The sequence below is a fragment of the Trichechus manatus genome, unplaced genomic scaffold, assembly GCF_000243295.1.
Source record: "Trichechus manatus latirostris isolate Lorelei unplaced genomic scaffold, TriManLat1.0 scaffold00004, whole genome shotgun sequence".
In the NCBI taxonomy this organism is placed as follows: domain Eukaryota; kingdom Metazoa; phylum Chordata; class Mammalia; order Sirenia; family Trichechidae; genus Trichechus; species Trichechus manatus.
Window position 1 is genome coordinate 19,721,086 of NW_004443940.1, and position 12,129 is coordinate 19,733,214.

Consider the following 12,129-nt stretch of genomic DNA (forward strand, 5'->3'; position numbering starts at 1 on the left):
GGAGTATCTTAGATGGCCGCTCACAGGCTTTTAAGACCCCAGACACTACTCACCAAGGTAGAATGTAGAGCATTGACTTTATAAGCTGTGTCATGCCAATCAAGCTAGATGTTCCCCGAGACCATGGTCCCCACAGCCCTCTTATTTGGGTTATTTGTGTCCTCTCCTGTGTTTCCTTTGTCAGTCTGGCCAGTGGTTTGTCGATTTTGTTGATTCTTTCAAGGAACCAACTTTTGGTTTTGTTAATTCCTTCTATTGTTTTTCTGTTCTCTATTTCATTTATTTCTGCTCTGATCTTTGAAGTATAATATCTTTTTGATACAGATAATATGATCTGGAATTCCCCAGTTCCAAGATGTTGGTTGTGGACGGGTTTATAGAGTTTCACACAGTAGAATAGTAAATAGAAACTCTGGGACTGGTGGAAGAGAGACTAGTCTAAGAAATGCATCAGGAGAACTTAGGGCAAGGGTTTTAGGATATGGCATTCTGTTAGGCTCTGGGGATTAAAAATGAGTATGACAGTTGCTGCCTTTTTGGAGCCCCCAGTATAGCCAGTGACACCGATATGTAAACCTATAACCACGTGATATGATCAGTCTAGTAATAGTTGTGGTAAAAAATTATTAACTCTGGGCTGCTAGGGCTTCGTGAAGGATGGTGCTGCCTGAGTGACTTTTGAAGGACAGATGAATGATTTTGCCAGGCAGCTGAAGGGGGTGGAGGAGGTGGAAAGACATTTGCAGTGTTACACATGGGGTTCTGGATTGGCAGGAAGACAGCATACATATATACATACCCAAAAAACTCACTGCTGTCGAGTTGATTCTGATGCATAGTAACTCCGTAGGGTTTCCAAGGCTGTAAGTCTTTACAGAAGCAGACTGCCACATCTTTCTCCGGCGGAGTGGCTGGTGGTTTTGAACCGCCAGCCTTTCGGTTAGCAGTCACGTACTTTGACCACTTCACCACCAGGGCTTCTCATATATACGTACATTAAAAAAAACAAAAAACAAACCCGTTGCCCTCGAGTCAATTCCAACTCACAGTGACCCTATAGGACAGAGTAGAACTGCCCTGTAGGATTTCCACAGAGCGGCTGATGGATTCAAACTGCTGACCTTTTGGTTAGCAGTTGAGCTCTTAACCACTGTGCCACCAGGGCTCCATATACATACGTACATGCTTTAAATTCCTGATTTTTAAGCTAAGGCTGTAGAACTATACTGTCTAGTACTGTAGCCATTAGTCACATATGGCTATTTAAATTAATTAAAATTAAAAATTCAGTTTGTCAGTCACACTAGCCACTTTTCAAGTGCTCAGTAACCACATGTGACAGAATATAAAACAGTAACATCATAGAAAGTTCTGTTGCACAATGCTGCTAGAACTTAGTGGAAGCAAGGCATCTACTCAGAGCAGTAGCAGCTACAATGTGTCTTTGTGGGAGCATTTCTTTTGCTCTTGGGTCGTGTGGGGTGCCTAGCTGTCTGTGATACTGACTACATAGGAAGGGTCCTGTCAGAGGCAAGAAAGAAGCCCAGTTCTTGTCTTAATCATTGTCTTTTTATTCTGGGGCTTATACCGTCACCAGTTTGGAAGAACTCACATTAACAGGATCAATGCGTCTATTTAAAAGAATGTTTACAAACACTGCACTGTCTTGGATCTTGAACCAGACTTAATATCAGCAAGCCCACGTCCTCAGGAGGGGTTGAAAAAACAGTTAGTGCCTGGGTGACCCTGGGCAACATCTGTCCCCTATTATCTATTATGCTGGAAACTATCTCCCTGCAGCATTCTAAGTAGATAGAAGAGCATGTGTCATGTAGAGGCTTGAGACACAGTGGCAGGTTCAGACCCTACCAATACTGGGAGTTCGAATGGAGACGAGCCCTTGTGGTCCAGCTGGGCTGTCTGTATATGTAACGTGTGTAACAGGTCTATATTCCTATGGGCTTTTTATGAATTGTCACAGTATATGTTTTACTTGAATGTATTTGCTCTCTATGACCTTATCTTTATTGTTAGTTCTTCTTGAAAAAAGTCTGGTTGGCTTTATAATTTATAATATCTTCAGTTTGTGTTAAACAAACATGCCTTTTGTAAATCAAATTTCAGGATAATTGTCATTTCGGAGGGAAGGAAAGAAAGGGATGTTACTGAGGTGGGGCCCAAGGGGGCTTTAATGTGCTGGTGGGTAGAGAAAATATGGATATTCATTATATTACATACATGCATACATACATGGTTTTTATTCTTGATTTTTTTTTTAAGCTAAGGCTCTAGAACTGTGCTGCCCAATTCATTTATTATTCTTTGTTCAACTGTATTCACCAGCCAGCTTAAGAAAGAACGTTACCAGTCCCTTACTGGAGATGATATACTGACACACATGTGCATATACGCCCACTCTTGTGTGTATAGATGTATTTTGTGATTAAAAAAAGAATGTCACATGAGTTATTTAATAATAATAAAATATCAGTCAATGCTTTCTCTTATTCCGTATTAGCTGGAGATTATGAAAACTTGTTTTATGTCACTGCTAATGGCTTTACATGTAAAAAATATATCTGTCGTTTTCCTATATGTGTCCAAAGACAGATATAATTATACCCATTGTTTAAAAAGAATTAACATACATAAAGAATTTGAAATGGTTCAATTTATGGTTTGTGAGACGTGGGGAAGGGTGGGAAGAGCTAGACGTTGGGCAGTAAGTAGAGGTATGGACCCGGGGCGGGGAAGGAAGGGTTGGGGAGGGGGAGGTCGAGAAATAAAAGCTGTTGAGCGTGAAGAACATACTGAAGTGAAGGTTAAACATGAGAGGAAAAAACTCACCAAACACATTCATTTGCATTATCCATTTTATATGTTAGCCAGATTACTTGCTGTTCCTCAGATATGCTCTGCCTCTGTATTTTTTTATTATCGTCAACTTCATCCTCAACCTGGAATCTCACCTTCCATGTCTGCCTGTTGAATCCTGGCCATTCCACCTGGCTCTCTTCAAATGCTTTGGCTTTTATGAAGCCTTCCCCCACTCCTTTTTTAACTTTAACCTTTTTGTGATAGAAAATTTCAAACACACAAAATGAAGGGACAATAGTATAATTTTTTCAGTCTGTCATCCGGCATCAACAGTTACTAACATTTTGCCACCCTTTTCTTTTCTTTCTTTTAAATGTTTTATAGTGTTTTAGGTAAAAGTTTACACAGCAAATTGAGTTCCCATTTAACAATGGCTACGTGGTCTACAGAAGTGCGCACTGTGGTGGGGAGACGGGCCTGTGGCCAAGGCTAGAGCTTGTCTTCTCAGCAAGGCTGTTGGGTTCCCATGCTGAATAATAATAATCAGGGAGGACTGGAATCCTTAAGGGGCTCCGGTGGCACAGTGGTTAAGAGCTTGGCTGCTAAACAAAGGGTCGGCGGTTCGAATCCACCAGTGTCTCCTTGGAAACCCTATGGGGCAGTTCTACTGTGTCCTGTACGGTCGCTGTGAGTTGGAATAGACTCGATGGCAATGTGTTTGGAATCCTTAAAGGAAGTGTCTTTCAGCTTCGATCACCTTGCAGGGTCACTCCATTGCCTCCTCTTTGTGAAGTTTAATATTCCACCAGCAGGCAAAAAGAAATGTTTGTAGGGTATTGTTCCAGTGTCGCAAAGCAGGGCAAAGAAGGGTGGATTTGGAGCTAAGAGAGAATAAATTGGTAACTAGCACACCCATATAGCTACTACCCAGTTCCACAATTATTAAACATTTTCCTATATTTACTTTATCACATATCTATCCACCTATCCATCCGCATGAAATCTTTTTGACTCTTCAGTCCTGTGATTTTTGTCTAAATTTTGAGATTTTTCCTAATAAAATGTTGGGGAAAATGGTTATCTTACTCTTATAATTATTTGGATGATTTTAGACTGATCATTTCCTTGAATTCAGGTACTGTGTCTTATACATCTCTGTATGCCTCACAAAACACTAAATGACATCTCATAATTGGTGTGAGTAAAAATGTCTTTAAAGTTGCCAGTGTGGAAGCTGGAAGACTAATCTTGACTTAAAGAACCTAATCGGTTTCAAACTTTTCAAACTTAGCAGAAATTTTGTGTATGCAGGTTTTACTGGGAAAATATTATGAAATACTGAACTTAGCAGAAACTTCACAGATGTAAAGTGACATTTAAAAATGTATATATTTTCAATTTTATTATAAATAGCTTATTATTAACTTGTTTGTAAGTCATTTAGCTAAATTATCAGGTTTAACCTGTATGTAAAGAACCCTAGTGGCACAATGGTTAAGCGCTTGGCCGCTAACCAAAAAAAGGTTGGTGGCTTGAACTCACTAGTGGCTCCATGGGAGAAAAGACCCGGCAATCTGCTCCTGTAAAGATTACAACCTAGAAAACCCTTGGGGGCAGTCCTACTCTGGCATATAGGGTTGCTATGAGTCAGAATTGACTTGACAGCACACAACAACAACCTATATGTAGAATTAAGAAGAATTAATATTATAAAATAGGTACTGAGCCAAATTACCTTTTGTTCAAATCTGATGTATCTGTTATCTACTATGGTTGGTTAATCTGGGGAAAATAGATAGTTCTGTCTCCATGGAACTCCTGAAAAATGTAGATGGAGTAATGGGCCCAGAAAATGGGCATATGTTACTCTTACCATTTTCATGACCTTGCCGCGGACTTAGAATTTATGTTGCAAAATGCTCGTTATAAAGGTAAGAAGTTCCAAACCACTTAGATGGAAGTGACCGAGTAATGATGGCCCTATATAGAATTTCTTATAAGTCTAAGTCCCCTGTTCCTTTTTTATTTTTATTTTGTTGTCATTGAGAATATATACAGCAAAACATACACCAATTCAACTGTTTTACATGTACAATTCAGTGACATTGATTACGTTCTTCGAGTTGTGCAACGATTCTCACCCTCCTTTTCTGAGTTGTTCCTCCCCCATTAACATAAATCACTGTCCCCTAAGGTATCTGTCTAATCTTTCGAGTTACTGTTGTCGCTTTGATCCCATATAGATAGTTCTTAAAAGAGCATAATGTTCAAGGCAGACATTTTTTTTTTTTACTAGTTTAGCTAAACTATTGTTTGGTTTTAAGATTTCAGGGGATATTTTTGGTTTAAGGTTTAAAGATTATCTCAGGGCAATCATTTCAGGAGTTCATTTACCCTCCATGGCTCCAGAAAGTCTGGAGTTCATGAGAATTTGAAATCCTGGTCTGTATTTTCCCCCTTTTGATCAGGATTCTTCTGTGAACTGTTTGATCAAAATGTTCAGTAATGGTAACTGGGCATCATCCAGTTCTTCTGGTCTCATAGCAAAGGAGGCAGTTGTTCATGGAGGCAATTAGCCACACATTCTGTATCCTTCTCCTATTCCTGACTTGCCCCCTTCCTGTGTTGCTCCAGTCAAATGGAGACCGCTTGTTGTACGTTGGATTGCCCGCTTGTAAGTTTTTAAGACCCCAGGCACTACATAGCAAACTAGAAAGTAGAACAGAAGCACAAAACACATTATTAGGCCAGTTAACTGGGATGTCCCATGAAACCATGACCCTAAACCTTCAAAGCAAGGAACCAAATCCCATGAGGTATTTGACTGTACATAAGCAGCCTTGGCAGCTACTCTTTTTTTTTTTTTTTTGTCATTGTTGTAGGTATATCACACAACTTTGTCAATTCATCTTTTTACAGGTGTACAACTTACTGACAGCAATACAATACTTGGCTGTGCAATCCTACCCTTTATCATTGTGGTTTTTCCATCATCATTAACCCCCGTTTTCCCCCTCCCTCCCACCACTGGTAACCACTAATAAACTTTAATCTCTGTGCCTTTGCCTTTTCTTGTCTTCTTACATAAGTGAGGTCATACAGTATTTGTCCTTTTGTGATTGGCTTATTTCGCTCAATGGCTTCAAGTTCCATCCATATTGTAGCACATATCAAGACTTCATTTCTCCTGCGGGCTGAGTAGTATTCCATTGTATGTATGCACCACATTCTGTTTATCCATTCATCTGTTGTTGGACATTTAGGTTGTTTCTACCTTTTGGCTATTGTGAATAGTGCTGCTGTGAACATTGGCACAAGTTTGTTTTTGAGTCTCTGCTTTCAAGTCCTTCGGGTATATGCCTAGGAGTGGAATTGTTGGGTCATATGGTAGTTCTGTTTTTAGTTTTTTGAGGAACGGCCACACTGTTTTCCACAATGACTGTACCATTTTGCATTCTCACCAGCAATGGGTAAGGGTCCAAATTTCCCCACATCCTCGCCAACATTTGTTATTTTCTGTTTTTTTGTTAGACATTCTGTTGTTCTTGTTGTTAGGTGCTGTTGAGTCAGTTCCGACTCATAGAGACTCTGTGTATAACAAAATGAAACACTGCCTGGTTCTGCACCATCCTCACAATCGTTGCTATGTTTTAGCCCATTGCTGCAGCCACTGTATTAATCCATCTCATTGAGAGTCTTCCTCTTTTTCGCTGATCCTTTACTTTACCGAGCATGATGTCCTTCTCTAGGGACTGGTCCCGCCTGATAACATGTCCAAAGTACTTGAGAGGAAGTCTCGCCATCCTCGCTTCTAAGGAGCGTTCCAGCTATACTTTTTCCAAAATAGATCTGTTCGTTCTTCTGGCAGCCCATGGTATATTCAGTATTCTTCACCAACACCGTAATTCACAGGCATCAATTCTTCGGTCTTCCTTATACATTGTCCAGCTTTCACATGCGTATGAGGAGATTAAAAATACAACGTGGGTCAGGTGCACTTTTGTCCTCAAAGTGACATCTGTGCTTTTCCACATTTTTAAGAGGTCTTTTGCAGCTTTGCCCAATGCAGTACATCGTTTGATTTCTTGACTGCCGCTTCCATGGGCGTTAATTGTGGATCCAAGTAAAATAAAATCATTGACAGCTTCAATATTTTCTCCATTTATCATGATGTTGCCTATTGGTCCCATTGTGAGGATTTTTGTTTTCTTTGTGTTGAGGTGTCATCTACACTGAAGGCTGTGGTCTTTGATGTTCATCAGTAAGTGCTTCAAGTCCCTTTCACTTTCAGCAAGGAAGGTTGTATAATCTGCATATCACAGGTTGTTAATGAGTCTTCCTCCAATCCTGATGCATCATTCTCCTTTATATAGTCCAGCTTCTCGGATTATTTGCTTAGCATGCAGATTGAATAAACATGGTGAAAGGATAAAACCCTGATGCATACCTTTCCTGGTTTTAAACCACTCACTATCCCCTTGTTCTGTTCAAACGACTGCCTCTTGGTCTATTTACAGGTTCCTCACGAGCACAATTAAGTGTCCTGGAATTCTCATTCTTTGCAGTATTACTATAATTTGTTATGATTCACACAGTTGAATGCCTTTGCATAGTCAGTAAAACACAGGTAACCATCTTTATGGTATCCTCTGCTTTCAGCCAAGATCCATCTGACATCAGCAATGATATCCCTTGGTTCACATCCTCTTCTGAATCCAGCTTGAATTTCTGGCAGTTGCCTGTCGATGTACTGCTGCAATCATTTTTGAATTATCTTTAGCAAAATTTTACTTGCATGTGGTATTAATGATATTGTTCAATAATTTCCACATTCCATTAATTTTTGTTAATAGAAAGTAGAAAATAAAAAGACATTTTAGAGGATCAAGATTGATTGTATTTGGAATAAATATTTCCTTATGTGATTGAGTAAAAAAAAGAAAAAAGTGACATTTAATTTCTTACAAAGCTTGGGCATAGCACACAGGATGCTGCCTTCAGGTTCCCCTCCCTTTCCTGCCTCTCTCTGGGGAGCAAAACAAATTGCTCTCTTTTTCTCTTGTAAGAGTGCATTATTCTTCAAAGACTGTGTTCTCAGAGTTTTATCTTCCACACTGAGCACTTATTAAAAATTTCTTCCATAATCCTCCTAACTGAATTTTCATAGCAGCTAACTGCTAAGAGAAAGAGGGTTTTTCATGTCATTATTGTTCTTAAAATCTCTTGATTTCTGTCCTCAATTTAAAGTGAGTTTTAGAGAGAAAGTTTTCATAACCAGCATCCTCACTGTACCTGGACATGACAATCCCACACTCCAGGAACACCACGGATGTCGTGTGTATGCCACATCCCTAGCTCAAACACACACAACCAGAGTCACCTGTCTGGCAGTTCATGCGTCTTGTTCTCTCTAAAGTTAATTGCCCTTGTAAGTCAGATTAAGGGACACATTAGCACTAATTAGTGTATACGTTGTCTTTCACAGGTAATGTAGTACATTGCAGGAGAGGATTTTGGGGCAGATTGGTGTATCAGCACATTTCAAATCATACAAATAATAAGGTTTTCTCTCTTCTCAACCTTGTTATGAGAACCATCCCTGGTAATAACTAATACCAATTAGCAGAATACGTCATAGCAGTTCCATTATGTGTTTGAATCTCCAGGTGGGTTTTGAATTCGTTGTTAACATTTGTTCTTGTTCAGGCAACAAACAGTAGAGCATTAAACTGTCATGCTAGCTTTGGAGATGTACTTATTAAAATATTTTTGCCCCGCTCAGCATTATTTAGGCATTGTTTAATTCAAATTGCAGAAAATATCTGAAATACCATCTAACAACATCCAACAGAGAACATTGAAGGAGCATTAATTTTCAAATCCCTGAAACAGAATGTTGGTTCTTGACACCTTATGAATTTTGGAGCTCAGAAGATCTTACACTTCCGTAGTATAGGATTGTTTAACTTTGTGTTAATTTTAGCTATAGCATTTATAAAATTGGTATGCATCTAGTAAAAAGTCATTCATTATGATTAGTGAAGTACAGTTATTTTATGTAACAGTTTTGTTATAATTTGATTCTTTTTCATTGAAATTAGCAAAGTAATATTTAGAAATTAATCTAATGATGCCTTTGCTGTTGGTTTAAGCAGCTGCATGTTTAGAAATATGTGCTTTACTTCAGCATCCATGTAATTAATAAATAGCCATGTTAGATAATAGAGTGATTAAAAGTAGGATAATTTTAAAAACAAGATTAAGATTTATGATATAAATCAGAGACCAAGTTATTATAAATCTTTTAAAAGTGGAAGATTGTGTAGGGCTACATAGTTATTTGACTTAGCTAAAATAAAATAATGTTTGGCTTTGTATTCTTTTTTAAACACAAATAATGTTGGGTATCTTAGAAATTATTTTGTTGGTTTAGATGACATGGAGGATGTTTTCTGAAAATATTCTGAAATAATTCCTAAAGGGAATATGTAGTATTTAAAAATACGATTATTGCATTCACTGTAGTTTGAGTCTTAAAGCTAGTAATTCCAAAATCAAGTTTAGTTATGGCAAAAATAAAAGTGCTTACGATTTAATTTAAAATTGTAGCCAAAATGAGAACTACTTTATTACTATTTTTTATTATTTTATACATATACCATTTATATACATCCCAACATACTTAACTCTAAAATATTTAACTAGAATTTTCAGGAATGGCTAAGTACAGGGTATTTTGACAGGATGAAAGTTGTAGTCATGTGAGCTTCATATAATCAAGTTGCCTTCCGTGGTCTAGAGGTAGAATTGGACAGACTCATTTGCTATGACCTCCTATTTCATCTTTATGTAAGATAGGATAAAACATGATCCATTAGGATTCTTTTTGATAATTACATGTTTCCAGGAGTATGAGCTCTCTGACTTCTTTTTAAGTGGAAGGAGTGAACTTCGTCGATTTTAACCCTACTACCTACCTGTGTGACTTTGAGCAAGTTTCTTTAAGCCTCAGTATATCAGTAAAACGGGGATAATGTTTGGTGACCATACAGTCTGGAAACATAGGTGAATATTCATATATGTGGTTTACTAATATAAAATTACACAATTATGTTCAATGACATTACATGATACGTCCAGTTTTTTGCTCCTCATTAATATTACATGGTTCAATGCTCTGAGCTGTATGCCAGACATTGAACTAAGTATTTTGCACATAGTATCTCATTTGATCCTTACAATAACCCATGAAATATTTATGTCAGTTAGGATGTTTTTGGTTACAAGTAAGATAATATAAATCGGCATAAACAGTAAAGGGTCTTTCATTTACATTATCCAGAAGCTCAGAAATAAGGTGGTTCTGGTGGCTCAACTATTGAGGAAAAAATCTACAACGATGGGAGACTTGGATGAGTTGAAACAATGCCTAAGTCAGTTAAGAGGACTAAGGATTAAGTGAGTTATTGTCTGTTAGTGAGGTCCCCTCCATGATTATAAAATGGTTTCAGCTTTCTCATGCTCACACATAGATCTGATATCTAGCAAAGAAGAGGTACATTTCCTTATCTTCCTTTTTATTAGGAGGGAAAACCCTTCCCAGAAGCCCTCACAGACTTCCCTTCAGGTCCTGTGATCCAGGATTATATCAACTGTCCATACTTTCCAGCGTCAAGGCAGATCTTTCCAACTTTTCCATCTCCTAATATTACTGACTCCCCTTTCCCCCCCTTAATTTCAGAGTTTGTGTGAGGCTCTCATTTTTGGCCCGAGACTATGAATGTATTAAGCGAGAGAAGATAATATTTTTAATAGCCAAGGTGGTTGAGGGGGTGGGTATTATTTCTTCGTTTTTCATTGTTCCTTCAGCATATTTCCAGAAGGGGAGCGTTCAGCAAAGGTCAACAAATAATCTCTATAGAGCTGTGATGTATTTCTGTTTTTCTTTTTTATTGTGTTTAAGGTGAAAGTTTGCACAACAAATTAGGTTCCCATTTAACAATTTCTGCACAGATTTTTCAGTGATATTGATTATATTTTTCACAATGTGTCATCATTCTCATTCATTCTGTTTTGGTTGTACCATTACCAGTATTCTAGTTTCCCTGCTCCTTTATCTTCTCATCTTTGCTTTAATTTTTGACCATTTGGTCCCCTATAGATGATTTTTTAAAGGAGCTCATTACTTACTCATGGGTGATATTCTTTATTTTATGAGCCAATCTGTTATTTAGCTAAAAGGTGACGTCAAAGGGTAATTTTGCTTTAAGGTTTAAAGCGTATCTTGGGGTGATAGTCTCAGGGAGTCTTCTAGTCTCAACTGGTCCAGTAAGTCTGGACTTTTTAAGAATTTGAGTTCTGTTCCAGATTTCTCTCCCATTCTATCAGGATCCATCTATTGTGGCCCTGACCATAATGGTCAGTACTGGTAGCTAGGCACCATCTAGTTCTTCTGTTCTGAGGCCATGGTTCATGTATGCTATTAGTCCCAAAGACTACCATATTTTAATGCAAATAACATGCACCTCCTATGTTTGTTTGCCAACTGTGCCCTCTCTCTGTGAGGTATTTTCTTAAGCACTGCTATCTCAATTTTTTTTGACATGTTTCTATTAAAAAAAAAAAAAAATTGCATAGCGCACTTAGCAAAATAACATGCGGTGAGGGGCATGGTTGGCAAACAGCCGTAGGAGGCGTGCATTATTTGCATAAAGATATGATACTTTCTTTTCTGAGTCTTTGGTTTCCTTATTTCTTTGTCTTTAAAATAATTCAATGGGGACTGATAATATACTGTGATAGGCGCATTGATTTTTTATTGTGCTTTCAGTGAAGGTTTACACAGTTTAGGTTCCCATTCAACAATTTCTATACAAGTTGTTCAGTGACTTTGGTTACATTCTTCACAATGCATAAACATTCTCATTATTTCTTTTCTGGTTGTTCTGTTTCCATTAATCTAGTTTCTCTGTCCCCTTACATTCTCATCTTTGTTTTAAAGTAATTATTGACTGTTTCGTCTCATATAGGTGATTTCTTAAAGGGGCACAGTACTTATGGGTGATATTCATTATTTTGTGAGCCAATCTGTTATTTAGCTACAAGATGACCTCAGGGGTTAGTTTGGCTCCAGATTTGAAGGGTATCTCAGAGCAATAGTCTTGGGAAGTCCTCCAGTCTCAACCAGTCCGGTATGTCCTTTTTTTTTTTTTTTTTTTTTTTTAAGGAGTTTGAGGTTCTGGTCCACATTTTTTTCCTGTTCTTTCAGGATCCATTTGTTGTGGCCCTGATTAGAAAGGTTGGTAGTGATAG